Below are 25562 nucleotides of genomic sequence, written 5' to 3' on the forward strand. Positions count from 1 at the left end.
GAGAGTCATAGGGAGAGGACGTGGCTGGCGTCCTCTCCGTTTAGAGAAGAGAGAGACACAGTATTTTGGGGAGCATTATTAGGAGGAGTACTACTATACTGTATACTACTATACTACTTGCTGAAGTGATATTTATACTAGATTAGATAATAGATAGTGTGACTGTAAGTGTATTATCTGACTTGTGGGGGAGACACTGACAGTGGGGAGCAGTTAGAGTCTGAGAGCAGGACTCAGGAGTACATATAACGTACAGTCACAGTGCACACTTTTGCTGCCAGAGTCAGTGCCACACTGCCATTGTTGTGACCACACTGAACACCAGTATAATAATATATTTTGTGATTGTCTGCTTAGGCCTCGGAGTACTAGTTGCAAGTTGCAACATGACCTGAAGTGACCACCAGTTTAATAATCAATCACCACCAGTTTAATATATATATATATATAATTGTATATAATATATATATATATATATATATATATATATATATATATAATATTGTATACCACCTACCCGTGGTTTTTTTTTTTTTCATTCTTCTTTATACATACTACTATAGTAGCTTACTGTAGCAGTCTGCGGTGCTGTGCTGACCTGACAGTGTCCAGCAGGTCCGTCATCAGTCATTACATAATAAATAATATATATAGTACCTGTCCGGCTGCAGTACTAGTGATATTATATTGATTTCATCTCATTATCAATAATTTATCATCCAGTCTAGACTCTATATTAGCAGCAGACACAGTACGTTAGTCCACGGCTGTAGCTACCTCTGTGTCGGCACTCGGCAGTCCATCCATAATTGTATACCACCTACCCGTGTTTTTTTTTTTTCTTTCTTCTTTGTACATACTACTATAGAGTATAGTAGCTTACTGTAGCAGTCTGCGGTGCTGCTGAGCTGACAGTGTCCAGCAGGTCCGTCATCAGTCATCATTACCTAATAAATATATTATCTACCTGTCCGGCTGCAGTACTAGTGATATTATATATACATACATATATATATTGATTTCATCTCATTATCAATCATCCAGTCTATATTAGCAGCAGACACAGTACGTTAGTCCACGGCTGTAGCTACCTCTGTGTCGGCACTCGGCAGTCCATCCATAATTGTATACCACCTACCCGTGGTTTTTTTTTTTTCTTTCTTCTTTGTACATACTACTATAGTATAGTAGCTTACTGTAGCAGTCTGCGGTGCTGCTGAGCTGACAGTGTCCAGCAGGTCCGTCATCAGTCATCATTACCTAATAAATATATTATCTACCTGTCCGGCTGCAGTACTAGTGATATTATATATACATACATATATATATATTGATTTCATCTCATTATCATCCAGTCTATATTAGCAGCAGACACAGTACGGTAGTCCACGGCTGTAGCTACCTCTGTGTCGGCACTCGGCAGTCCATCCATAATTGTATACCACCTACCCGTGGTTTTTTTTTTCTTTCTTCTTTGTACATACTACTATAGAGTATAGTAGCTTACTGTAGCAGTCTGCGGTGCTGCTGAGCTGACAGTGTCCAGCAGGTCCGTCATCAGTCATCATTACCTAATAAATATATTATCTACCTGTCCGGCTGCAGTACTAGTGATATTATATATACATACATATATATATATTGATTTCATCTCATTATCATCCAGTCTATATTAGCAGCAGACACAGTACGGTAGTCCACGGCTGTAGCTACCTCTGTGTCGGCACTCGGCAGTCCATCCATAATTGTATACCACCTACCCGTGGTTTTTTTTTTTCTTTCTTCTTTGTACATACTACTATAGTATAGTAGCTTACTGTAGCAGTCTGCGGTGCTGCTGAGCTGACAGTGTCCAGCAGGTCCGTCATCAGTCATCATTACCTAATAAATATATTATCTACCTGTCCGGCTGCAGTACTAGTGATATTATATATACATACATATATATATATTGATTTCATCTCATTATCATCCAGTCTATATTAGCAGCAGACACAGTACGGTAGTCCACGGCTGTAGCTACCTCTGTGTCGGCACTCGGCAGTCCATCCATAAGTATACTAGTATCCATCTATCTCCATTGTTTACCTGAGGTGCCTTTTAGTTGTGCCTATTAAAATATGGAGAACAAAAATGTTGAGGTTCCAAAATTAGGGAAAGATCAAGATCCACTTCCACCTCGTGCTGTAGCTGCTGCCACTAGTCATGGCCGAGACGATGAAATGCCAGCAACGTCGTCTGCCAAGGCCGATGCCCAATGTCATAGTACAGAGCATGTCAAATCCAAAACACCAAATATCAGTAAAAAAAGGACTCCAAAACCTAAAATAAAATTGTCGGAGGAGAAGCGTAAACTTGCCAATATGCCATTTACCACACGGAGTGGCAAGGAACGGCTGAGGCCCTGGCCTATGTTCATGGCTAGTGGTTCAGCTTCACATGAGGATGGAAGCACTCAGCCTCTCGCTAGAAAACTGAAAAGACTCAAGCTGGCAAAAGCACCGCAAAGAACTGTGCGTTCTTCGAAATCCCAAATCCACAAGGAGAGTCCAATTGTGTCGGTTGCGATGCCTGACCTTCCTAACACTGGACGTGAAGAGCATGCGCCTTCCACCATTTGCACGCCCCCTGCAAGTGCTGGAAGGAGCACCCGCAGTCCAGTTCCTGATAGTCAGATTGAAGATGTCAGTGTTGAAGTACACCAGGATGAGGAGGATATGGGTGTTGCTGGCGCTGGGGAGGAAATTGACCAGGAGGATTCTGATGGTGAGGTGGTTTGTTTAAGTCAGGCACCCGGGGAGACACCTGTTGTCCGTGGGAGGAATAGGGCCATTGACATGCCTGGTCAAAATACAAAAAAAATCAGCTCTTCGGTGTGGAAGTATTTCACCAGAAATGCGGACAACATTTGTCAAGCCGTGTGTTGCCTTTGTCAAGCTGTAATAAGTAGGGGTAAGGACGTTAACCACCTCGGAACATCCTCCCTTATACGTCACCTGCAGCGCATTCATAATAAGTCAGTGACAAGTTCAAAAACTTTGGGTGACAGCGGAAGCAGTCCACTGACCAGTAAATCCCTTCCTCTTGTAACCAAGCTCACGCAAACCACCCCACCAACTCCCTCAGTGTCAATTTCCTCCTTCCCCAGGAATGCCAATAGTCCTGCAGGCCATGTCACTGGCAATTCTGACGAGTCCTCTCCTGCCTGGGATTCCTCCGATGCATCCTTGAGTGTAATGCCTACTGCTGCTGGCGCTGCTGTTGTTGCTGCTGGGAGTCGATCGTCATCCCAGAGGGGAAGTTGTAAGCCCACTTGTACTACTTCCAGTAAGCAATTGACTGTCCAACAGTCCTTTGCGAGGAAGATGAAATATCACAGCAGTCATCCTGCTGCAAAGCGGATAACTGAGGCCTTGACAACTATGTTGGTGTTAGACGTGCGTCCGGTATCCGCCGTTAGTTCACAGGGAACTAGACAATTTATTGAGGCAGTGTGCCCCCGTTACCAAATACCATCTAGGTTCCACTTCTCTAGGCAGGCGATACCGAGAATGTACACGGACGTCAGAAAAAGACTCACCAGTGTCCTAAAAAATGCAGTTGTACCCAATGTCCACTTAACCACGGACATGTGGACAAGTGGAGCAGGGCAGGGTCAGGACTATATGACTGTGACAGCCCACTGGGTAGATGTATGGACTCCCGCCGCAAGAACAGCAGCGGCGGCACCAGTAGCAGCATCTCGCAAACGCCAACTCTTTCCTAGGCAGGCTACGCTTTGTATCACCGCTTTCCAGAATACGCACACAGCTGAAAACCTCTTACGGCAACTGAGGAAGATCATCGCGGAATGGCTTACCCCAATTGGACTCTCCAGTGGATTTGTGGCATCGGACAACGCCAGCAATATTGTGTGTGCATTAAATATGGGCAAATTCCAGCACGTCCCATGTTTTGCACATACCTTGAATTTGGTGGTGCAGAATTTTTAAAAAAACGACAGGGGCGTGCAAGAGATGCTGTCGGTGGCCAGAAGAATTGCGGGACACTTTCGGCGTACAGGCACCACGTACAGAAGACTGGAGCACCACCAAAAACTACTGAACCTGCCCTGCCATCATCTGAAGCAAGAAGTGGTAACGAGGTGGAATTCAACCCTCTATATGCTTCAGAGGTTGGAGGAGCAGCAAAAGGCCATTCAAGCCTATACAATTGAGCACGATATAGGAGGTGGAATGCACCTGTCTCAAGCGCAGTGGAGAATGATTTCAACGTTGTGCAAGGTTCTGATGCCCTTTGAACTTGCCACACGTGAAGTCAGTTCAGACACTGCCAGCCTGAGTCAGGTCATTCCCCTCATCAGGCTTTTGCAGAAGAAGCTGGAGACATTGAAGGAGGAGCTAACACGGAGCGATTCCGCTAGGCATGTGGGACTTGTGGATGGAGCCCTTAATTCGCTTAACAAGGATTCACGGGTGGTCAATCTGTTGAAATCAGAGCACTACATTTTGGCCACCGTGCTCGATCCTAGATTTAAAGCCTACCTTGGATCTCTCTTTCCGGCAGACACAAGTCTGCTGGGGTTCAAAGACCTGCTGGTGACAAAATTGTCAAGTCAAGCGGAACGCGACCTGTCAACATCTCCTCCTTCACATTCTCCCGCAACTGGGGGTGCGAGGAAAAGGCTCAGAATTCCGAGCCCACCCGCTGGCGGTGATGCAGGGCAGTCTGGAGCGACTGCTGATGCTGACATCTGGTCCGGACTGAAGGACCTGACAACGATTACGGACATGTCGTCTACTGTCACTGCATATGATTCTCTCACCATTGAAAGAATGGTGGAGGATTATATGAGTGACCGCATCCAAGTAGGCACGTCACACAGTCCGTACTTATACTGGCAGGAAAAAGAGGCAATTTGGAGGCCCTTGCACAAACTGGCTTTATTCTACCTAAGTTGCCCTCCCACAAGTGTGTACTCCGAAAGAGTGTTTAGTGCCGCCGCTCACCTTGTCAGCAATCGGCGTACGAGGTTACATCCAGAAAATGTGGAGAAGATGATGTTCATTAAAATGAATTATAATAAATTCCTCCGTGGAGACATTGACCAGCAGCAATTGCCTCCACAAAGTACACAGGGAGCTGAGATGGTGGATTCCAGTGGGGACGAATTGATAATCTGTGAGGAGGGGGATGTACACGGTGATATATCGGAGGATGATGATGAGGTGGACATCTTGCCTCTGTAGAGCCAGTTTGTGCAAGGAGAGATTAATTGCTTCTTTTTTGGTGGGGGTCCAAACCAACCCGTCATTTCAGTCACAGTCGTGTGGCAGACCCTGTCACTGAAATGATGGGTTGGTTAAAGTGTGCATGTCCTGTTTATACAACATAAGGGTGGGTGGGAGGGCCCAAGGACAATTCCATCTTGCACCTCTTTTTTCTTTAATTTTTCTTTGCGTCATGTGCTGTTTGTGGAATGTTTTTTGGAAGGGCCATCCTGCGTGACACTGCAGTGCCACTCCTAGATGGGCCCGGTGTTTGTGTCGGCCACTAGGTCGCTTATCTTACTCACACAGCTACCTCATTGCGCCTCTTTTTTTCTTTGCGTCATGTGCTGTTTGGGGAGGGTTTTTTGGAAGGGCCATTCTGCGTGACACTGCAGTGCCACTCCTAGATGGGCCCGGTGTTTGTGTCGGCCACTAGGGTCGCTTATCTTACTCACACAGCTACCTCATTGCGCCTCTTTTTTTCTTTGCGTCATGTGCTGTTTGGGGAGGGTTTTTTGGAAGGGCCATCCTGCGTGACACTGCAGTGCCACTCCTAGATGGGCCCGGTGTTTGTGTCGGCCACTAGGGTCGCTTATCTTACTCACACAGCTACCTCATTGCGCCTCTTTTTTTCTTTGCGTCATGTGCTGTTTGGGGAGGGTTTTTTGGGAGGGCCATCCTGCGTGACACTGCAGTGCCACTCCTAGATGGGCACGGTGTTTGTGTCGGCCACTAGGGTCGCTTATCTTACTCACACAGCTACCTCATTGCGCCTCTTTTTTTCTTTGCGTCATGTGCTGTTTGGGGAGGGTTTTTTGGAAGGGCCATTCTGCGTGACACTGCAGTGCCACTCCTAGATGGGCCCGGTGTTTGTGTCGGCCACTAGGGTCGCTTATCTTACTCACACAGCTACCTCATTGCGCCTCTTTTTTTCTTTGCATCTTGTGCTGTTTGGGGAGAGTTTTTTGGAAGGGCCATCCTGCGTGACACTGCAGTGCCACTCCTAGATGGGCCCGGTGTTTGTGTCGGCCACTAGGGTCGCTTATCTTACTCACACAGCTACCTCATTGCGCCTCTTTTTTTCTTTGCGTCATGTGCTGTTTGGGGAGGGTTTTTTGGAAGGGCCATCCTGCGTGACACTGCAGTGCCACTCCTAGATGGGCACGGTGTTTGTGTCGGCCACTAGGGTCGCTTATCTTACTCACACAGCTACCTCATTGCGCCTCTTTTTTTCTTTGCGTCATGTGCTGTTTGGGGAGGGTTTTTTGGAAGGGCCATCCTGCGTGACACTGCAGTGACACTCCTAGATGGGCCCGGTGTTTGTGTCGGCCACTAGGGTCGCTTATCTTACTCACACAGCTACCTCATTGCGCCTCTTTTTTTCTTTGCGTCATGTGCTGTTTGGGGAGGGTTTTTTGGAAGGGCCATCCTGCGTGACACTGCAGTGCCACTCCTAGATGGGCACGGTGTTTGTGTCGGCCACTAGGGTCGCTTATCTTACTCACACAGCTACCTCATTGCGCCTCTTTTTTTCTTTGCGTCATGTGCTGTTTGGGGAGTGTTTTTTGGAAGGGCCATCCTGCGTGACACTGCAGTGCCACTCCTAGATGGGCCCGGTGTTTGTGTCGGCCACTAGGGTCGCTTATCTTACTCACACAGCTACCTCATTGCGCCTCTTTTTTTCTTTGCGTCATGTGCTGTTTGGGGAGGGTTTTTTGGAAGGGCCATCCTGCGTGACACTGCAGTGCCACTCCTAGATGGGCCCGGTGTTTGTGTCGGCCACTAGGGTCGCTTATCTTACTCACACAGCTACCTCATTGCGCCTCTTTTTTTCTTTGCGTCATGTGCTGTTTGGGGAGGGTTTTTTGGAAGGGCCATCCTGCGTGACACTGCAGTGCCACTCCTAGATGGGCACGGTGTTTGTGTCGGCCACTAGGGTCGCTTAGCTTAGTCATCCAGCGACCTAGGTGCAAATTTTAGGACTAAAAATAATATTGTGAGGTGTGAGGTATTCAGAATAGACTGAAAATGAGTGGAAATTATGGTTTTTGAGGTTAATAATACTTTGGGATCAAAATGACCCCCAAATTCTATGATTTAAGCTGTTTTTTAGTGTTTTTTAAAAAAAAACACCCGAATCCAAAACACACCCGAATCCGACAAAAAAAATTCGGTGAGGTTTTGCCAAAACGCGGTCGAACCCAAAACACGGCCGCGGAACCGAACCCAAAACCAAAACACAAAACCCGAAAAATTTCAAGTGCACATCTCTAGTTAATACATCCACCCCAAGATGTGATGCCTAAGAGGAGACGTATCAAACCTTTTAAAGAGTAGATGTTACCCACAGCAACCAATCATACTGTATTTTGCCTATCATTTTTAAAAATGTACTAGAAAACATAAATAAAATCTAATTGGTTGCTATGGGTAACACATGTGTCTTCTTTATAAGTTATGATACATCTCCCTTGTCATCACAGCCACTCCCTTTAGAAACAACACACTATCTACATTTCTAAATAAATATATAGATGGATTTTTTAATTAATAACCAGTAAAATAAACCATATTTTTTCTGACATACAAAATTGAGATGTAGGATTTAAATGACCTTTCTCATCATATGGCTGCTGAAAATGTCAGTCTGCAACGTCATCAAATGGAGAGTCTTAACTCACAACAATTGTAATATGAAAGCGGAATTTAATCAAAGCTTCATTATACTGCTAAATACTTCTCTTTCCTCTTTTACATTTTTCTAAAGTCAGTTTTAATTGCTTCATTTTTGCTTATTACTTTTTTTTTTCAAACTACAGTCACTTTTAAGTAAAAATGACAACGTTCTGACATTTGTATCAATTTATTTTTCTTTTTTTTAGGAAAACAGTATTTTTGTTGCCAATTTACATTTTGTAGTATCCTCCATTTCTGAATTATGTATTTAATGGGGATTTCCTTCAATATGATTTTTGTACAAATTCATAATATCAGTTATGGGTCAGGATTCCCTACGCTCCCTCACCCTTCCTTCTTCAGTGCAACCAAACTACTTGCTATGTTTGACAAATAGTGGAGTCAGCCATTTTGTTGGATAAACTAATATTTATTTATGTGCTTCATGCCTTAATAATGTCCCTAGTTCACAGTGAAATGACAGGCTGCTTTCAGAGGAATACAGGTTCAGCCCACTAAATTACTACACTTTCAGCCGTTTTTACCAAAGCAGATGAAGCAGTAACACCCAACACTGAAGGTGAAGTGCAGCATCCTCATTCCTTGAATGGGTTAGAACACAGGTTCTCAAACTCGGTCCTCAGGACCCCACACAGTGCATGTTTTGCAGGTCTCCTCACAGAATCACAAGTGACATAATTAACTCCACCTGAGGACCTTTTAAAATGTGTCAGTGATTAATTAATACACCGTGCACCTGCTGGGTTACCTGCAAAACATAAACTGTATGGGGTCCTGAGGACCGAGTTTGAGAACCAATGGGTTAGAAAATGTGTGTAATTATGTGTATGGAAGAGTTCATTTAAGAGGTTCGGGGTTCACAGCAGGAATGAGTTCTTTCATTTGAATGAATTTCATTCAAAGAGATTGCTAAATGTCATGATCCACTGGAATATTTTTTTCAGTTCCTGTTAATGAATTTTGGATACCTCTATTTTGTAATATGCCTCCATCCACAATTACTGGGGCTAGATAAAAGTAGAAAACGAAGAAAGTAAAAATTTGTAACAAATATAAATACAAACATATGGGAGGTTGGGGAAATGCTTCTCAAATCCTGTCCTCGGGACACGAAAGTGTTGGTTTATAGAAATTGAGATGTTGCCCATAGCAACCAATCACATTCTAAATATTCTAAAATCTTCTAGAAGGTGCTAGTTAAAGAAGTAGAATCTGATTGGTTGCGATGGCCAACATCACCACAGCTATAAACCCGCACTTTAATAAATATACACCTAACAGTGCATATTTTCCAGGTCTATTCACAGGATCGCAAGTGAAATAATTAGAACCATTGCATAGCTTTTAAAATGTGTTAGTCATTAATGAATACACCTGTGCTCCAGCAAGGAGATATGGAAACATGCACTACTAGGGGCACATTCAACTGCAGACATGTTTTTTAAAAACCCAGCGGCACAGGGTTTTTCCCGCATCCGCAGGGTTTTCCCCATACTTGCCTACCTGACCCTCTCCATGAGGGAGAAAATGCTCTGTTCCTGGACTTTCCTGGTAATGTATGATTACCATCACCTGTGGTGAAACACCTTTCTTATCAATTAACTAGCTCACCACAGGTGATGGCAATCATACATTACCAGGAAAGTCAGGAACAGAGCATTTTCTCCCTCATGGAGAGGGTCAGGTAGGCAAGTATGGTTTTCCCTATTCATTTGAATGAGAGGAAATGAGCCACTGTGATTTCTAAAGAAATGACTGCATTTTTTTTTCTCGTCGCCACAGAGCCAGTCCAATTTTTCCTAACATTTTTATTTTAAGGAAAATTTGTTGGGACTTGCTCCAGAATCTCCTAGTAACTAATACCCCTTTTACACAGTCTGAAATATCCCAGGATTTTGCACGGGGCCGCAAAAAATCCCGGGACTGCAGGCGGTGTAAAAGAGTCCTTCTCCTAAACCCCGGGTCCATTTTCACAGGAGTGCAACCCGGCTTGCAAGCAGAGTTGTGCACAGATAAGACCCGGGGTAGGAGTCGGTGTAAATGGGTAAGCTGGGTCATATGACCCAGCACCCATTTACAGCATGGCAGACCTCCCGTACCGCAGTGTCCAGCGGTCGGGAGGCTGGGGGTCATGGCACATGCTGTCTATGCAGACAGCAGCACCGTGCTAGTAGCCATGCAGGAGCTGAGGCTGGGGACACGGCACATGCTGTCTATGCAGACAGCAGTGCCGTGTCTGGTGCTTGGAAGCGCCAGCGGCTGGGGGCAGCACAGCAGCTTCCAGATTGCTAGGCTTGCCCCCAGCGTGATGCTTCGGAGCACCGTTCTGCAGGGTTTCCCGGCGATTGGAGATGAAGTTATCTCTAAGCACCAGCCCACAAGACACTGCACACAGGTGCAGTGTAAACGGTGCCGATGTGAGAATATCCCAGAACGGCACTGCGGTATAAAAGAGGGGAGTCCCAGGTCTGACATGGCTTGGAATTGTGTTGCAAGTCCTGGGTCAGACCTGGGAATTTGGTGTAAAAGGGTTATAATTAAGTAATTGGAAGTTTCCAGTTAGATTAATTAATCCAATAATTTCTTACCTTCTGGAAGCAGCTTCCCGACATGCTTAAGTCGTCTCTACCCCTCCTTGGCTTATCAGTAGTAGGGCAGCTGTATCCACCCGTGCGTTGTGTGAGCAGATGGCTGCTAGAGAGGTGGAGCACCGGGTGTTTCATGCTGGGGTAGAATGACTGCTGATGAAGGCGACCGCCGGGTGTTTCAGACAGGGGAAGATGGCTGTTGGTAGGGGAATAGTCGGATGTTTCAGGCTGGAGTTGATGGCTGTTGGAGATGGGGGCCATTGGGTATTTCAGGCTAGGGCGGATGGCTGCTGGAGAGGGGGACCGTTCAGTGTTTCATGCTGGGTTGATGGCTGTTGGAGAGGGGGACCATCGGGTATTTCAGGGTGGGGAAGATGGCTGCTGGAGAGGGCGACCATCGTGTGTTTCAGACTGGGGAGGATGGCTGCTGGAGAGGGGGGCCATTGGGTGTTTCAGGCTATGGTTGATGGCTGCTGGAGAGGGGTGCTGTCAAGCGTTTCAGATTGGGGGAGGATGGTACACAGGAAAGAAACACATAGGGAAGGTAAGGTTCCTATTACACTTCACCTGCGGCTGCTAATGTCTGCAGCCGCGGGGAGAGGGGTTGTCTGTTGCTGTCTGGCTGCCCAATAATATTTCAGCAGCCACACAGTGGTCTTTCTGACTGACTGCATCAGATGCGGCCATGTCAGAAAAAAACCCAGTCTGGTGTGGCCGGCAGGCAAGTGGTTAAGAAGATGACTGTGATTGCAGGATGGGGGTCCAGGGGCAGCGATGCAACATGGAGGGGGGGGGGAGGCTACTGGAAACGCAGACGTGTCATAGCCATTTTCAGGCCGAACGATGACATCGCCTGCATTTCCTGCGATAGGAAACATGGCGGTGGTGCCCCTGCCTACGCAGCAATGCTGGGAAAGCAGAGGAGCACCACACATGCTGGGCAGCCTTGCCCTGTGCTGGGCGGCCCCCAGCATGTGAGTAGTATGGTTGCATGCAACCATCTCTGAGTAACACATGTGATAATGCTAGGAGATTCACACATGTGCAAGGGAATTGAAAGCCCGCCCATACGTATACACAATGCCTTTATAAAAAACAGTAACCAAAGAAATGTCATACTGTACCGTGTCATGCTTATTAGGCAACTGTAACGTAGTCATGCTTTTATTATTTAGATTTCCAGTTTTAGAGAAGATTTATGCATTATTTGCCAGTATTGACATCACCTTATAAACCACCTTATTAACCACATTATAAATGGAATGATATACTGTAAATGTTTAATTCCATTTATAACTTCCATCGGAGTACTGCACCAAAATAATATAACTGTAAAATCCTTGCTTTTAAGAGATTGTTGTGCATTGTTAATGGGAAGGACCTACATGTACTGTAAAAAGTATACTTCATTTATTTAAATATTTACTAACGATTATATTGATGAGCTGTGTGATAACACAGGTAATGGTGCATTACCTTATCCCGGAGAAATACTGCTGTTGGTTTAATAACTGCTCACCTCCTTACCATATTGATTGGCTAAAAATAGGATGAACTGTACATGAGGAATTATGTCCTATATAATGTAAATGTGAACTTGAAAAAACAACAACTAGGTTATTATATTTCTTATTCACAAGTTTGTTTGTCCATTTTATATATTCTTAAACCCACATTTTGACCGCAGCCCCTCTGCTCTGGTTTCTTTCATTTGCTGGGATTGTTTATATGAGATAACGGTCTTATACCTAAACTCAATATAGTAATTATGATGACTATGTATTATTGTATGTTTTAAGTGTGTGATGTCTGTAGCATTGCACAGTCATTTTTGCAAGTGGTCATCCATGTCCTGCTACAATCATGTATGTGTAGGGCTGTCAAGACATACCATGGGCCTGGGTGATACCGTAGTGGTTTGACATAATCTGGAAGGCATTGCCATGCCACCTCCATAAACATCAATAAAAGAATAATATTTGTGTCGCCATGAAGCGTCGGTACACACTGCAAAGGGGAGCATTTGACCTGTCAAGGGGGTGCAGTGTGTACTGACACTTCATGTCTGTTAAGGAGCTGATCCCCTTGAACAAGCCCAAGCCTTGGTAATTAGTACCCACCAGTGCCATAACAGGGCTCCGGAGTTTCAAACTGTATTATATATATTTTTTGTTTCCAGGAACAAAATGCTCACCTCATTTACATAATGTATTTGCTTTATATTGCTTCTTAATGCAGGTAGTTGTTGAGAACTGTTTCACACAAATGTTAATGTCCAAGCTATTAACACCAAGATGGCTGCATCACCTTTTGCATGCTCCTGATCATCTCCATAAAACAGCTGAAATTCACCACAACTGACCTATAAATCATCGTAAATATCCAAGGACTTACCTTTAACTTGTTCTACTCTACGCGGACATCTGATCAAAACCAACGGATTGCATTCCTGCGCTGAGATACACACTAGATTGAAACCTCTGCAACTCTCCACTTAGAAGTCCTTCAGTTTGGAATCTACTGTGCTCTGCATTGGACATCCCAGACAAGGTACTGTGAACTACAATCTATATTTGGCTCCATCCAGCCCCTCACTTAGACATCATTCACCTCTGTTCTCTGAGCAAAAAATAACTGACTTCTTGCATTAATCAACTAATATACAGCATATTCAGGCTCTGAATCACTGCAGGGTCACTGCTCACTTCAATTTGCAAGAGCCATTCCAAAGGACACATGTTATCACTACCCCAAAAGAAATTTACTTCAAAGGCCTCTCACACTGAGATCTTTCACACCTACACAACAGGACTTGGATTCTAACACCTCTCCACAAGTCTGCTTTTGACTAAATCAGCAACAGAAAAAGAAGTTATTTTATTTACAGTATCACTTGTTTCAAATATACCCATTGTATTAAGGAGCAGCAATAGGTTATAGCAACAATGATTATAGCGATTACAATCTAAGATGGCGCCGCAGATGGCTGCCTCGGAGCTACGCAGCTCAGCCAAAATACCTGTTTCCCCTTGTTTTCCCTTGCCCTAGTCTACCCCACCGGTGACCAAATACAGCAGGGAAGCCCTCCTAAGTTGGAGCGCTCCCGAGGTGCTTACCACACATTCGGGCCCGTCGGCGGGCGGATCAGCGGCCCTTGCAACCCTCGCTGCCCTTGCTGCCCTGTGTGGGAAGGATGCAGACGTTGTGGACACCGAAGTGGATGACCGAGCGGCCGCGCCCCCCGCAGCCCAGGTGGCGACTGGCGGATGGATAACCGGCCCCGGAAAGAGAATGACGGAGGCCCTCATGTCGGCCCTAGTAGAAGGACCTGGACTCAGAGGAGAGGCTGTCGTGCAGGCGCCCTAGGGAGGTGGCGAGGGCACCGGTCTGCACTTCCCGCGATCCTGCTTTCGAATGTGCCCTCACTGGCAAACAAGTTCGACGAATTGTCCCTCCTTCTGGGCAGCGCAGGGTCAGGCATTACAGGGTCATCCGTCCTCTGCTTTACGGAGACGTGGCTGGACGACCATATTGCAGACAACCCGATGTCTCTGCCGGGCTTCAGTCTCTTCAGGGCCGATCGCTCCAAGGTTCTCTCAGGAAAAACGAAGGGTGGTGGCATCTTCTTCTACATCAATGACGGATGGTGCACCAATGTCACGATCATAGGCAAATCATGCAGCCCTCACCTGGAGATGCTGAGTATCAACTGCAACCCCTTCTATTCCCCCCGGGAATTTGCCTCAATTGTCCTTGTGGGAGTGTACATCACCCCCCTCGCCTGCGCGAACAAAGCCCTGCACCACCTGGCCATATGTATATCCGACATAGAACAAAAACACCCAGACTCTCTGCTTATAGTACTGGGTGACTTCAACAGAACTAACCTGAGCAAGGAGCTACCTAAGTACAAACAACAAGTCACGTGTCCCACTAGAGAAGGGCGCACCCTTGATCACTGCTACACTACCCTCAAGTCTGCCTTCCGGTCTATCCCGCGTGCTGCACTCGGCCTATCTGACCACTGCCTCGTCCACCTACTCCCTACCTATACACAGAAGCTGAGAGCAGTTAAGCCTGTCGTTAAGACTGTTAAGAAATGGACCAATGAGGCCAAGATGAAACTCCAGGCCTGCTTTGACTGCACGGAATGGGGGGTCTTTGAAGCCTCGGCAACCGATCTGAATGACTTGACAGACACTGTCACATCCTACATCAGCTACTGTGAGGACATGTGTGTACCTACCAAGACTTACCGCATTTACAACAACAACAAGCCCTGGTTCAATGCCCAGCTCAGGCAACTTCGTCGAGCCAAAGAGGAGGCCTATAGCAGCGGTGACAGAGCACTATACAACCGTACTAGGAACTCTCTGACTAAAGGAATCAGGCTAGCAAAAAAGCGGTTCTCGGACAAGCTGACAAACGATCTCTCCACCAATGACCCCGTATCTGTATGGAAAGGAATGCAATCCATAACCAACTATAGGAAAACATCAAAGTCCACCGCCATGCACCAAGACCTTGCAGATGAACTGAACCACTTTTATTGCAGGTTCGCAAAAGAAGTCCCCTGCAACCCAAACAATCACCTCTACGATGCCCCGAACACCGACGGCCAACCCCAGGCACTGCAAGTCACCCAAGAATATCCTTACAAAGAATTAAGGTTAAAAAAGGGTTGAGATTGCCTAAAGGATAAAATAAAAAAGGGGCAGACTAGATGGGCCAAGTGGTTCTTATCTGCCGTCAAATTCTATGTTTCTATGTTAAGAGGTGGAGGCATTGTTCAAAAGGGCCAAAACCAGGAAAGCTCCGGGTCCTGACGGAGTGTCACCATCTGCCCTAAGAGCATGTGCGGGTCAGCTCGCCCCCATATTCACCAAGATCTTCAATAAATCGCTGGAGCTACAGAAAGTCCCTTCCTGCCTCAAAAGGTCTACTATAGTCCCGGTCCCCAAGAAACCCACTATCACGAACCTGAACGACTACAGGCCGATAGCACTGACGTCTGTGGTCATGAAAACGTTCGAGCGTCTGGTTTTGAATCACCTGAAAACTGTGACTGGCCCCCAACTGGACCCCCTGCAGTTCGCCTGTTGCTCGAATCGGTGTGTCGAGGATGCAGTCAACCTGGGCCTGCACTACATTCTACAGCACCTAGACATTCCCGGTACCTACGCGAGGGTCCTGTTTGTCGATTTCAGCTCGGCCTTCAATACAATCGTCCCCAGCATCCTCCACCCCAAATTACTTCGCCTAGGGGTCCCAGAAGCTACCTGTTCCTGGATAATAGACTTCCTGACAGATAGGACACAGGTGGTGAAAGCGGGGGAATTCACCTCTCAAGCGTGGTCCATTAGTATAGGGGCCCCTCAGGGCTGTGTCCTCTCACCCCTGCTCTTCTCCCTGTACACAAATGACTGTACCTCAGAGGCGCAAACAGTAAGGATCATCAAATTCGCCGATGACACCACCGTCATCGGCCTCATCAAGGATGGGGACGAATCGGCCTATCTATACGGGAAGTAGACCGGCTGGCCCAGTGGTGCATCCACAACAACCTTGAGCTCAACCCCCTCAAAACTGTCGAGATGATAGTGGACTTCAGGAAGAAGTCATCTAGTGCACCTCCGCTAACGATTGCTGACAGTGTGGTATCGCTAGTGGACTCCTTCAAGTTTCTAGGGACCACAATCTCCAGGGACCTTAAATGGGGGTCCAACGCTGACGCCACTTTGGGAAAGCGCAGCAGAGGTTGTTCTTCCTCAGGCAACTAAGGAAGTTCAACATCCCACAGAAGCTTCTGCTCTTCTTCTACTCCGCGATTGTGGAGTCGGTACTGTGCTCCTTGATACTAGTATGGTACAGCTCCGCCAGCGCGAGGGACAGATGCAGGCTCCAAAAGGTGGTCAGAACCGCAGAGAAGATCATCGGGGCCGACCTTCCCTCAGTCCAGGACCTGTACTTGTCCAGAGCTAAAAAGCGGGCAATGAAGATAGTAAAAGACCAGCTACACCCTAGCCACAGCATGTTTAACTTGCTTCCTTCAGGCAGGCGTTACAGGGCTGTCCCCGCCAGATCCACCAGAAGCCTCAAAAGTTTTTTTCCCCAAGCGGTCCGCCTGCTGAACTCCTGAACATTGACTGACTAGACGTACATGTAACTAACTTGTGTCCCTACGGTATACCTATCTGTGTAACTTTACTTGCCCCCCACCCCCCCCCACACACACACACACACACCTGCTTACCTGTTACCTACTTGGCTGTTATATAGCAAACCGAAGACAAATTCCTAGTATACGCAAGTGTACCGGGCCAATAAAGCTGATTCTGATTCTGATTCTGAATAGGGAACCTCTGCTGCTTACATTTACAGCATGGACCATACAGTACTAATAAAAATGGTACTGTAAGTTATTAGACTTGAATATTACTAAAACAATTCTGTAAAATGGCTACATAATAGTTTTGTGCTGTCTATATAAAGGATAGTAATAAGAATAAGAATAAAACTACAGTCCCAGCAGTGGCGCACCCAGGGGGGGTTTCCGAGTACCCAGAAACCCCCCTCCACTAAAAAAAAAAAAAATTTTTTTTTTTTTTTACTGCATGAGTATTATTAATGACTGTCTAGCGTCCTCTGCAGCCTGCTGTCTTCCTGGTGGCACTTGCAAGTGCAATAAAAGTTTACTTTATTTTAATTATAGTACATATATATCTATGTGCCTACATATATACACATGTATATACATACATATAAACACACACACACACACATATGATATATATATATATATATATACATGTGTATATATATGTGTACTGTATGTATGTGTGTGTGTGTGTGTGTGTGTGTATGTATATATATATATATATATAATGTGTATGCATGTTTAATATGCTATGTATATTACCAACAGTGTGGCGAGCGCAAATGAGCCCCTTGCGGGCTTGCTGCGCTCGCCACGCTACGCGCGCCACACTATTCTATTCTCCCTCCAGGGGGGTTGTGGACCCCCACGAGGGAGAATAAGTGTCGGTATGCCGGCGGTCAGGCTCCCGGCGCCGGTATGCTGGTCGCCGGGAGCCCGACCGCCGGCATACTGAAGACCACCCGTGTATATGTGTGTGTGTATGTATGCATGCATGTATGTATGTATGTATGTATGTATGTATGTATATATATATATATATATATAATATGTGTGTGTAGATATATATATATATATACACACACACACACACACACACACACTAGTTTTACGGACCCAGCATATACTGGGTCACCTCAGTCCCCACCCCCCCGTGATTGGCACCGCCCAGTTCTGGAAACCCCCCCCATGCAAATCCTGCGTTTGCCACTGCCCAGCAGGTTTTAAGGCGTTGACACTGGGGATCTCATTCAGAGTTGGACATAAAAGCAAGTTGTGGCTTTCTTCTGTGGCAATTTGCTCTTTCTCTAAGGTGCATGTGCATCTTTTTAAAACAAGTTTTTCTGTAAGCAACCTGTATTTGTCACTCCGTATGATAAGGGCGTCAGGTACAGGGTTAGAGAGCACGTGTAGACATGGAAAAATACAATATGGATGCCAAGATGACTAGCAAAAAGTTGCATTTGTGCCTTTTTGGGGAGACCTAAATTGCTGGTACTGAAACCCTGGTTCAGTTTACGAGCTGATTATGATGATAACAGGAACTTGCCAATATGCAAGTCGCAGATTATTACATTTACACCTTGATCTTATTTTGCGTCAGCGGGCAAACATTGAACAGGTAGCAAAACGCAACTTCTTTTCAGTATTTGCCAACTACATAATTACATTCGATTTTATCTGCATGTAACATGATTTTTTTTTTAACCATATATTCTTCTTCTCTAAGAATTAGAAGATTATATTAATTGAAAAGCAGTATTTAAATGGCAGACAAGTATGACATGATGGCTGTACTGTTGTGGATCCCCTGCCTCAGCAGCAAAGTGGACGTTATTCTAAAATGTCATCAACTATGTACATAATGATGGCGACATGCGGTACAATGGCGTCACTCAGCCTGTAAGTGGAAAATTGGATGGGATCCAGCCTTTTGGTGCTTGAGCCAAGCAGATGGACCTTTTCTAGCTTCAATGGTGCCTGTTTGTGAGGATGACTGAAAATATAGGCCAGTAGCAATTATGTTTGGACTGCATTTAATACTACCATGTCCAATAATGATGTGATTGGTTTTCATATAAGCATTATCCGGTATTGCTTTGTTTTGGAACTACGCATGCTGCAATATCAGTTCAACGGATATTACGGCAGATATTGCAGTGTGCGGCTTCATTTAACATTTTCAAACCCGGAGAACTCCAGGATTGTTTTTTTTTGTTTGTTTTTTTTATGTACTGACCATCATCCATGTGATGCCCAGCAATGCCAATAGTCTCCTTTCCCCAAAGACTACACATGATGATTTGCCTTAACAAAGGGTTCTCTTTATTAAATAGTTATAATACTTCGCCCTATCTTTCTAAAGGAATGCAGCCAAGAATAGCACTGCTATTACCGGAGTTACCACCTAAAATACACAACGTAAATCACCTCCTCCCACTTCAGACACCAAATCCCAATCTCCAAGGCCACGCCACTCCTGTATGTCCTGCAGTACAGACACAAACTCAGAGTGACTCACACAAATTAAATGTAATGAAAAGAATTTAAAAAAAAAAGCTGCATAGAACCGCATCGCTACTCCTGGGAAACACATTTCACATCTTTACGGTAAATCAGCACCTTAGATTCAAACATCAAGATCAAAACCTTCCCTTTTGCTTGTGTGATTCAGCTGACGAGAGAAGGGTTTGAGAGAGCAGAGAGATTGATAGAGGAGACACAAAAACCCTTTTCAATGAAATGTCTGTGCAACACGAGATTGCATCCGCTGATAGCAGTCTGCTCATCCCGATCGGCATGTTATTGAAACGAGGAGAAAATGAATTAGTAATGATTTAATGTTTTATTGCTACAGCTTCCTACTGTGCTGTCTACTACCCACGAGAGCATCCCAGTCCCTTGCTGCCGCAGCACCATGGCTCTAGAACTGGGTATATACATATACTTTTTAAATATCTGTATCTTCTACATTGTGAATGCTGGAGATGAAAGACTTTAATCTAATTCGAACTCCACCCTGAATAGCTGCATTAAGAATGTGCTGTTCAATGTGATTCTGCACGTTTTCCTAATAAATTCACCTAGAATCTCCACTACAATATACCAGGATGCTGCTCATTGTGATTAAATATATTCTTCATTTGATCGCTTTATACCATTTTCTTCAATCTTTGCTCCATAGTATTAAAACAGAGTTGCTAGTTCTGCCTAAGTTCCATGGTAAGTCCCAGATTCTTTAAATGGATCAATTATTTCATGAATATTGTCTGCACGGAGCTATTTCACTTGTTTACTATGGCTGGTTCATACAAAGTACTGTATAATAAAATGTATTTAAAATGCAAATCATTGACATTATGATTATGTTCATCAACATTGTCATATTGGTTGGGAAATGCTACTATGTCCTGTAAAAGATGCTATTCAAATTTTAAATTTATACTTCTAGACTAAAATAATGTAAAAATTCAGATCAAATTAATTGTATATGTATTTACAAGCAAAGTTTTCACTAAGGGGCCTATTTACAATGAAATGTTTGTGGGATATTCTCTGAAAACAGACATTTTCGGACGGTACCTGGAAATTTTAGGCATCCCCCGAATGTTCTATGGAGATATTGGCTGAAGTCTCCATTTCTGACAGCATCCGCAACCCCCATAGGTTTCTATTGGACCTGCAAAACCAACAGCTACATAATGGGGGGCAAAGTGCAGTGAGGGAGATTGCTGGTATATTCAGGGAGTCTCCTGCAGAATGCAAGAGGGTAGGCAACTACAGTGCCTTGCTAAAGTATTCACCCCCTTGGCTTTTTACCTATTTTGTTACATTACAACCTGTCATATTTTTATTTATTTTTTATCTGATTTTTATGTGATGGATCTGCGCAAAATAGTTTAAGTTGGTGAAATGAAATGAGAAATAATTTTTATAAATAATTTTTTTTAAATTGGCATGTGCATATGTATGCACCCCCTTTGCTATGAAGCCCCTCAAAAGTTCTGGTGCAACCAATTACCTTCAGAAGTCACATAATTAGTGAAATGAAGTCCACCTGTATGCAATCTAAGTGAAAATCTGTCAGTATAAACTAGAGATAAGCGCCGGAAATTTTTCGGGTTTTGTGTTTTGGTTTTGGGTTCGGTTCCGCGGCCGTGTTTTGGGTTCGACCGCGTTTTGGCAAAACCTAACCGAATTTTTTTTGTCGGATTCGGGTGTGTTTTGGATTCGGGTGTTTTTTTCCAAAAAACCTAAAAAACAGCTTAAATCATAGAATTTGGGGGTCATTTTGATCCCAAAGAATTATTAACCTCAAAAACCATCATTTCCACTCATTTTCAGTCTATTCTGAATACCTCACACCTCACAATATTATTTTTAGTCCTAAAATTTGCACCGAGGTCGCTGGATGACTAAGCTAAGCGACCCTAGTGGCCAACACAAACACCTGGCCCATCTAGGAGTGGCACTGCAGTGTCACGCAGGATGTCCCTTCCAAAAAACCCTCCCCAAACAGCACATGACGCAAAGAAAAAAAGAGGCGCAATGAGGTAGCTGTGTGAGTAAGATAAGCGACCCTAGTGGCCGACACAAACACCGGGCCCATCTAGGAGTGTCACTGCAGTGTCACGCAGGATGTCCCTTCCAAAAAACCCTCCCCAAACAGCACATGACGCAAAGAAAAAAAGAGGCGCAATGAGGTAGCTGTGTGAGTAAGATAAGCGACCCTAGTGGCCGACACAAACACCGGGCCCATCTAGGAGTGTCACTGCAGTGTCACGCAGGATGTCCCTTCCAAAAAACCCTCCCCAAACAGCACATGACGCAAAGAAAAAAAGAGGCGCAATGAGGTAGCTGTGTGAGTAAGATAAGCGACCCTAGTGGCCGACACAAACACCGGGCCCATCTAGGAGTGGCACTGCAGTGTCACGCAGGATGTCCCTTCCAAAAAACCCTCCCCAAACAGCACATGACGCAAAGAAAAAAAGAGGCGCAATGAGGTAGCTGTGTGAGTAAGATAAGCGACCCTAGTGGCCGACACAAACACCGGGCCCATCTAGGAGTGTCACTGCAGTGTCACGCAGGATGTCCCTTCCAAAAAACCCTCCCCAAACAGCACATGACGCAAAGAAAAATTAAAGAAAAAAGAGGTGCAAGATGGAATTGTCCTTGGGCCCTCCCACCCACCCTTATGTTGTATAAACAGGACATGCACACTTTAACCAACCCATCATTTCAGTGACAGGGTCTGCCACACGACTGTGACTGATATGACGGGTTAGTTTGGACCCCCACCAAAAAAGAAGCAATTAATCTCTCCTTGCACAAACTGGCTCTACAGAGGCAAGATGTCCACCTCATCATCATCCTCCGATATATCACCGTGTACATCCCCCTCCTCACAGATTATCAATTCGTCCCCACTGGAATCCACCATCTCAGCTCCCTGTGTACTTTGTGGAGGCAATTGCTGCTGGTCAATGTCTCCGCGGAGGAATTGATTATAATTCATTTTAATGAACATCATCTTCTCCACATTTTCTGGATGTAACCTCGTACGCCGATTGCTGACAAGGTGAGCGGCGGCACTAAACACTCTTTCGGAGTACACACTTGTGGGAGGGCAACTTAGGTAGAATAAAGCCAGTTTGTGCAAGGGCCTCCAAATTGCCTCTTTTTCCTGCCAGTATAAGTACGGACTGTGTGACGTGCCTACTTGGATGCGGTTACTCATATAATCCTCCACCATTCTTTCAATGTTGAGAGAATCATATGCCGTTGTCAGGTCCTTCAGTCCGGACCAGCAGTCGCTCCAGACTGCCCTGCATCACCGCCAGCGGGTGGGCTCGGAATTCTGAGCCTTTTCCTCGCACCCCCAGTTGCGGGAGAATGTGAAGGAGGAGATGTTGACAGGTCGCGTTCCGCTTGACTTGACAATTTTGTCACCAGCAGGTCTTTCAACCCCAGCAGACTTGTGTCTGCCGGAAAGAGAGATCCAAGGTAGGCTTTAAATCTAGGATCGAGCACGGTGGCCAAAATGTAGTACTCTGATTTCAACAGATTGACCACCCGTGAATCCTTGTTAAGCGAATTAAGGGCTCCATCCACAAGTCCCACATGCCTAGCGGAATCGCTCCGTGTTAGCTCCTCCTTCAATGTCTCCAGCTTCTTCTGCAAAAGCCTGATGAGGGGAATGACCTGACTCAGGCTGGCAGTGTCTGAACTGACTTCACGTGTGGCAAGTTCAAAGGGCATCAGAACCTTGCACAACGTTGAAATCATTCTCCACTGCACTTGAGACAGGTGCATTCCACCTCCTATATCGTGCTCAATTGTATAGGCTTGAATGGCCTTTTGCTGCTCCTCCAACCTCTGAAGCATATAGAGGGTTGAATTCCACCTCGTTACCACTTCTTGCTTCAGATGATGGCAGGGCAGGTTCAGTAGTTTTTGGTGGTGCTCCAGTCTTCTGTACGTGGTGCCTGTACGCCGAAAGTGTCCCGCAATTCTTCTGGCCACCGACAGCATCTCTTGCACGCCCCTGTCGTTTTTTAAAAAATTCTGCACCACCAAATTCAAGGTATGTGCAAAACATGGGACGTGCTGGAATTTGCCCATATTTAATGCACACACAATATTGCTGGCGTTGTCCGATGCCACAAATCCACAGGAGAGTCCAATTGGGGTAAGCCATTCCGCGATGATCTTCCTCAGTTGCCGTAAGAGGTTTTCAGCTGTGTGCGTATTCTGGAAAGCGGTGATACAAAGCGTAGCCTGCCTAGGAAAGAGTTGGCGTTTGCGAGATGCTGCTACTGGTGCCGCCGCTGCTGTTCTTGCGGCGGGAGTCCATACATCTACCCAGTGGGCTGTCACAGTCATATAGTCCTGACCCTGCCCTGCTCCACTTGTCCACATGTCTGTGGTTAAGTGGACATTGGGTACAACTGCATTTTTTAGGACACTGGTGAGTCTTTTTCTGACGTCCGTGTACATTCTTGGTATCGCCTGCCTAGAGAAGTGGAACCTAGATGGTATTTGGTAACGGGGGCACACTGCCTCAATAAATTGTCTAGTTCTCTGTGAACTAACGGCGGATACCGGACGCACGTCTAACACCAACATAGTTGTCAAGGCCTCAGTTATCCGCTTTGCAGCAGGATGACTGCTGTGATATTTCATCTTCCTCGCAAAGGACTGTTGGACAGTCAATTGCTTACTGGAAGTAGTACAAGTGGGCTTACGACTTCCCCTCTGGGATGACCATCGACTCCCAGCAGCAACAACAGCAGCGCCAGCAGCAGTAGGCGTTACACGCAAGGATGCATCGGAGGAATCCCAGGCAGGAGAGGACTCGTCAGAATTGCCAGTGACATGGCCTGCAGGACTATTGGCATTCCTGGGGAAGGAGGAAATTGACACTGAGGGAGTTGGTGGGGTGGTTTGCGTGAGCTTGGTTACAAGAGGAAGGGATTTACTGGTCAGTGGACTGCTTCCGCTGTCGCCCAAAGTTTTTGAACTTGTCACTGACTTATTATGAATGCGCTGCAGGTGACGTATAAGGGAGGATGTTCCGAGGTGGTTAACGTCCTTACCCCTACTTATTACAGCTTGACAAAGGCAACACACGGCTTGACACCTGTTGTCCGCTTTTCTGTTGAAATACCTCCACACTGAAGAGCTGATTTTTTTGGTATTTTCACCAGGCATGTCAACGGCCATATTCCTCCCACGGACAACAGGTGTCTCCCCGGGTGCCTGACTTAAACAAACCACCTCACCATCAGAATCCTCCTGGTCAATTTCCTCCCCAGCGCCAGCAACACCCATATCCTCCTCATCCTGGTGTACTTCAACACTGACATCTTCAATCTGACTATCAGGAACTGGACTGCGGGTGCTCCTTCCAGCACTTGCAGGGGGCGTGCAAATGGTGGAAGGCGCATGCTCTTCACGTCCAGTGTTGGGAAGGTCAGGCATCGCAACCGACACAATTGGACTCTCCTTGTGGATTTGGGATTTCGAAGAACGCACAGTTCTTTGCGGTGCTTTTGCCAGCTTGAGTCTTTTCAGTTTTCTAGCGAGAGGCTGAGTGCTTCCATCCTCATGTGAAGCTGAACCACTAGCCATGAACATAGGCCAGGGCCTCAGCCGTTCCTTGCCACTCCGTGTGGTAAATGGCATATTGGCAAGTTTACGCTTCTCCTCCGACAATTTTATTTTAGGTTTTGGAGTCCTTTTTTTACTGATATTTGGTGTTTTGGATTTGACATGCTCTGTACTATGACATTGGGCATCGGCCTTGGCAGACGACGTTGCTGGCATTTCATCGTCTCGGCCATGACTAGTGGCAGCAGCTTCAGCACGAGGTGGAAGTGGATCTTGATCTTTCCCTAATTTTGGAACCTCAACATTTTTGTTCTCCATATTTTAATAGGCACAACTAAAAGGCACCTCAGGTAAACAATGGAGATGGATGGATACTAGTATACAATTATGGATGGACTGCCGAGTGCCGACACAGAGGTAGCTACAGCCGTGGACTACCGTACTGTACTGTGTCTGCTGCTAATATAGACTGGTTGATAATGAGATGTAGTATGTATAAAGAAGAAAGAAAAAAAAAACCACGGGTAGGTGGTATACAATTATGGATGGACTGCCGAGTGCCGACACAGAGGTAGCTACAGCCGTGGACTACCGTACTGTACTGTGTCTGCTGCTAATATAGACTGGTTGATAATGAGATGTAGTATGTATAAAGAAGAAAGAAAAAAAAAACCATGGGTAGGTGGTATACAATTATGGATGGACTGCCGAGTGCCGACACAGAGATAGCTACAGCCGTGG

At 45.7% G+C, this 25562-nt stretch overlaps 1 protein-coding gene across 1 annotated transcript in view; it reads right to left on the reverse strand.

Annotated features, from left to right (window-relative positions):
• RTN4RL1 (reticulon 4 receptor like 1) overlaps window positions 1–25562 on the reverse strand; it is a 218614-nt gene that overhangs the window by 36797 nt on the left and 156255 nt on the right. The gene's annotated exons all lie outside the window — the stretch shown is intronic.

This window comes from Pseudophryne corroboree, chromosome 2 (assembly GCF_028390025.1).
Source record: "Pseudophryne corroboree isolate aPseCor3 chromosome 2, aPseCor3.hap2, whole genome shotgun sequence".
Classification (NCBI taxonomy): domain Eukaryota; kingdom Metazoa; phylum Chordata; class Amphibia; order Anura; family Myobatrachidae; genus Pseudophryne; species Pseudophryne corroboree.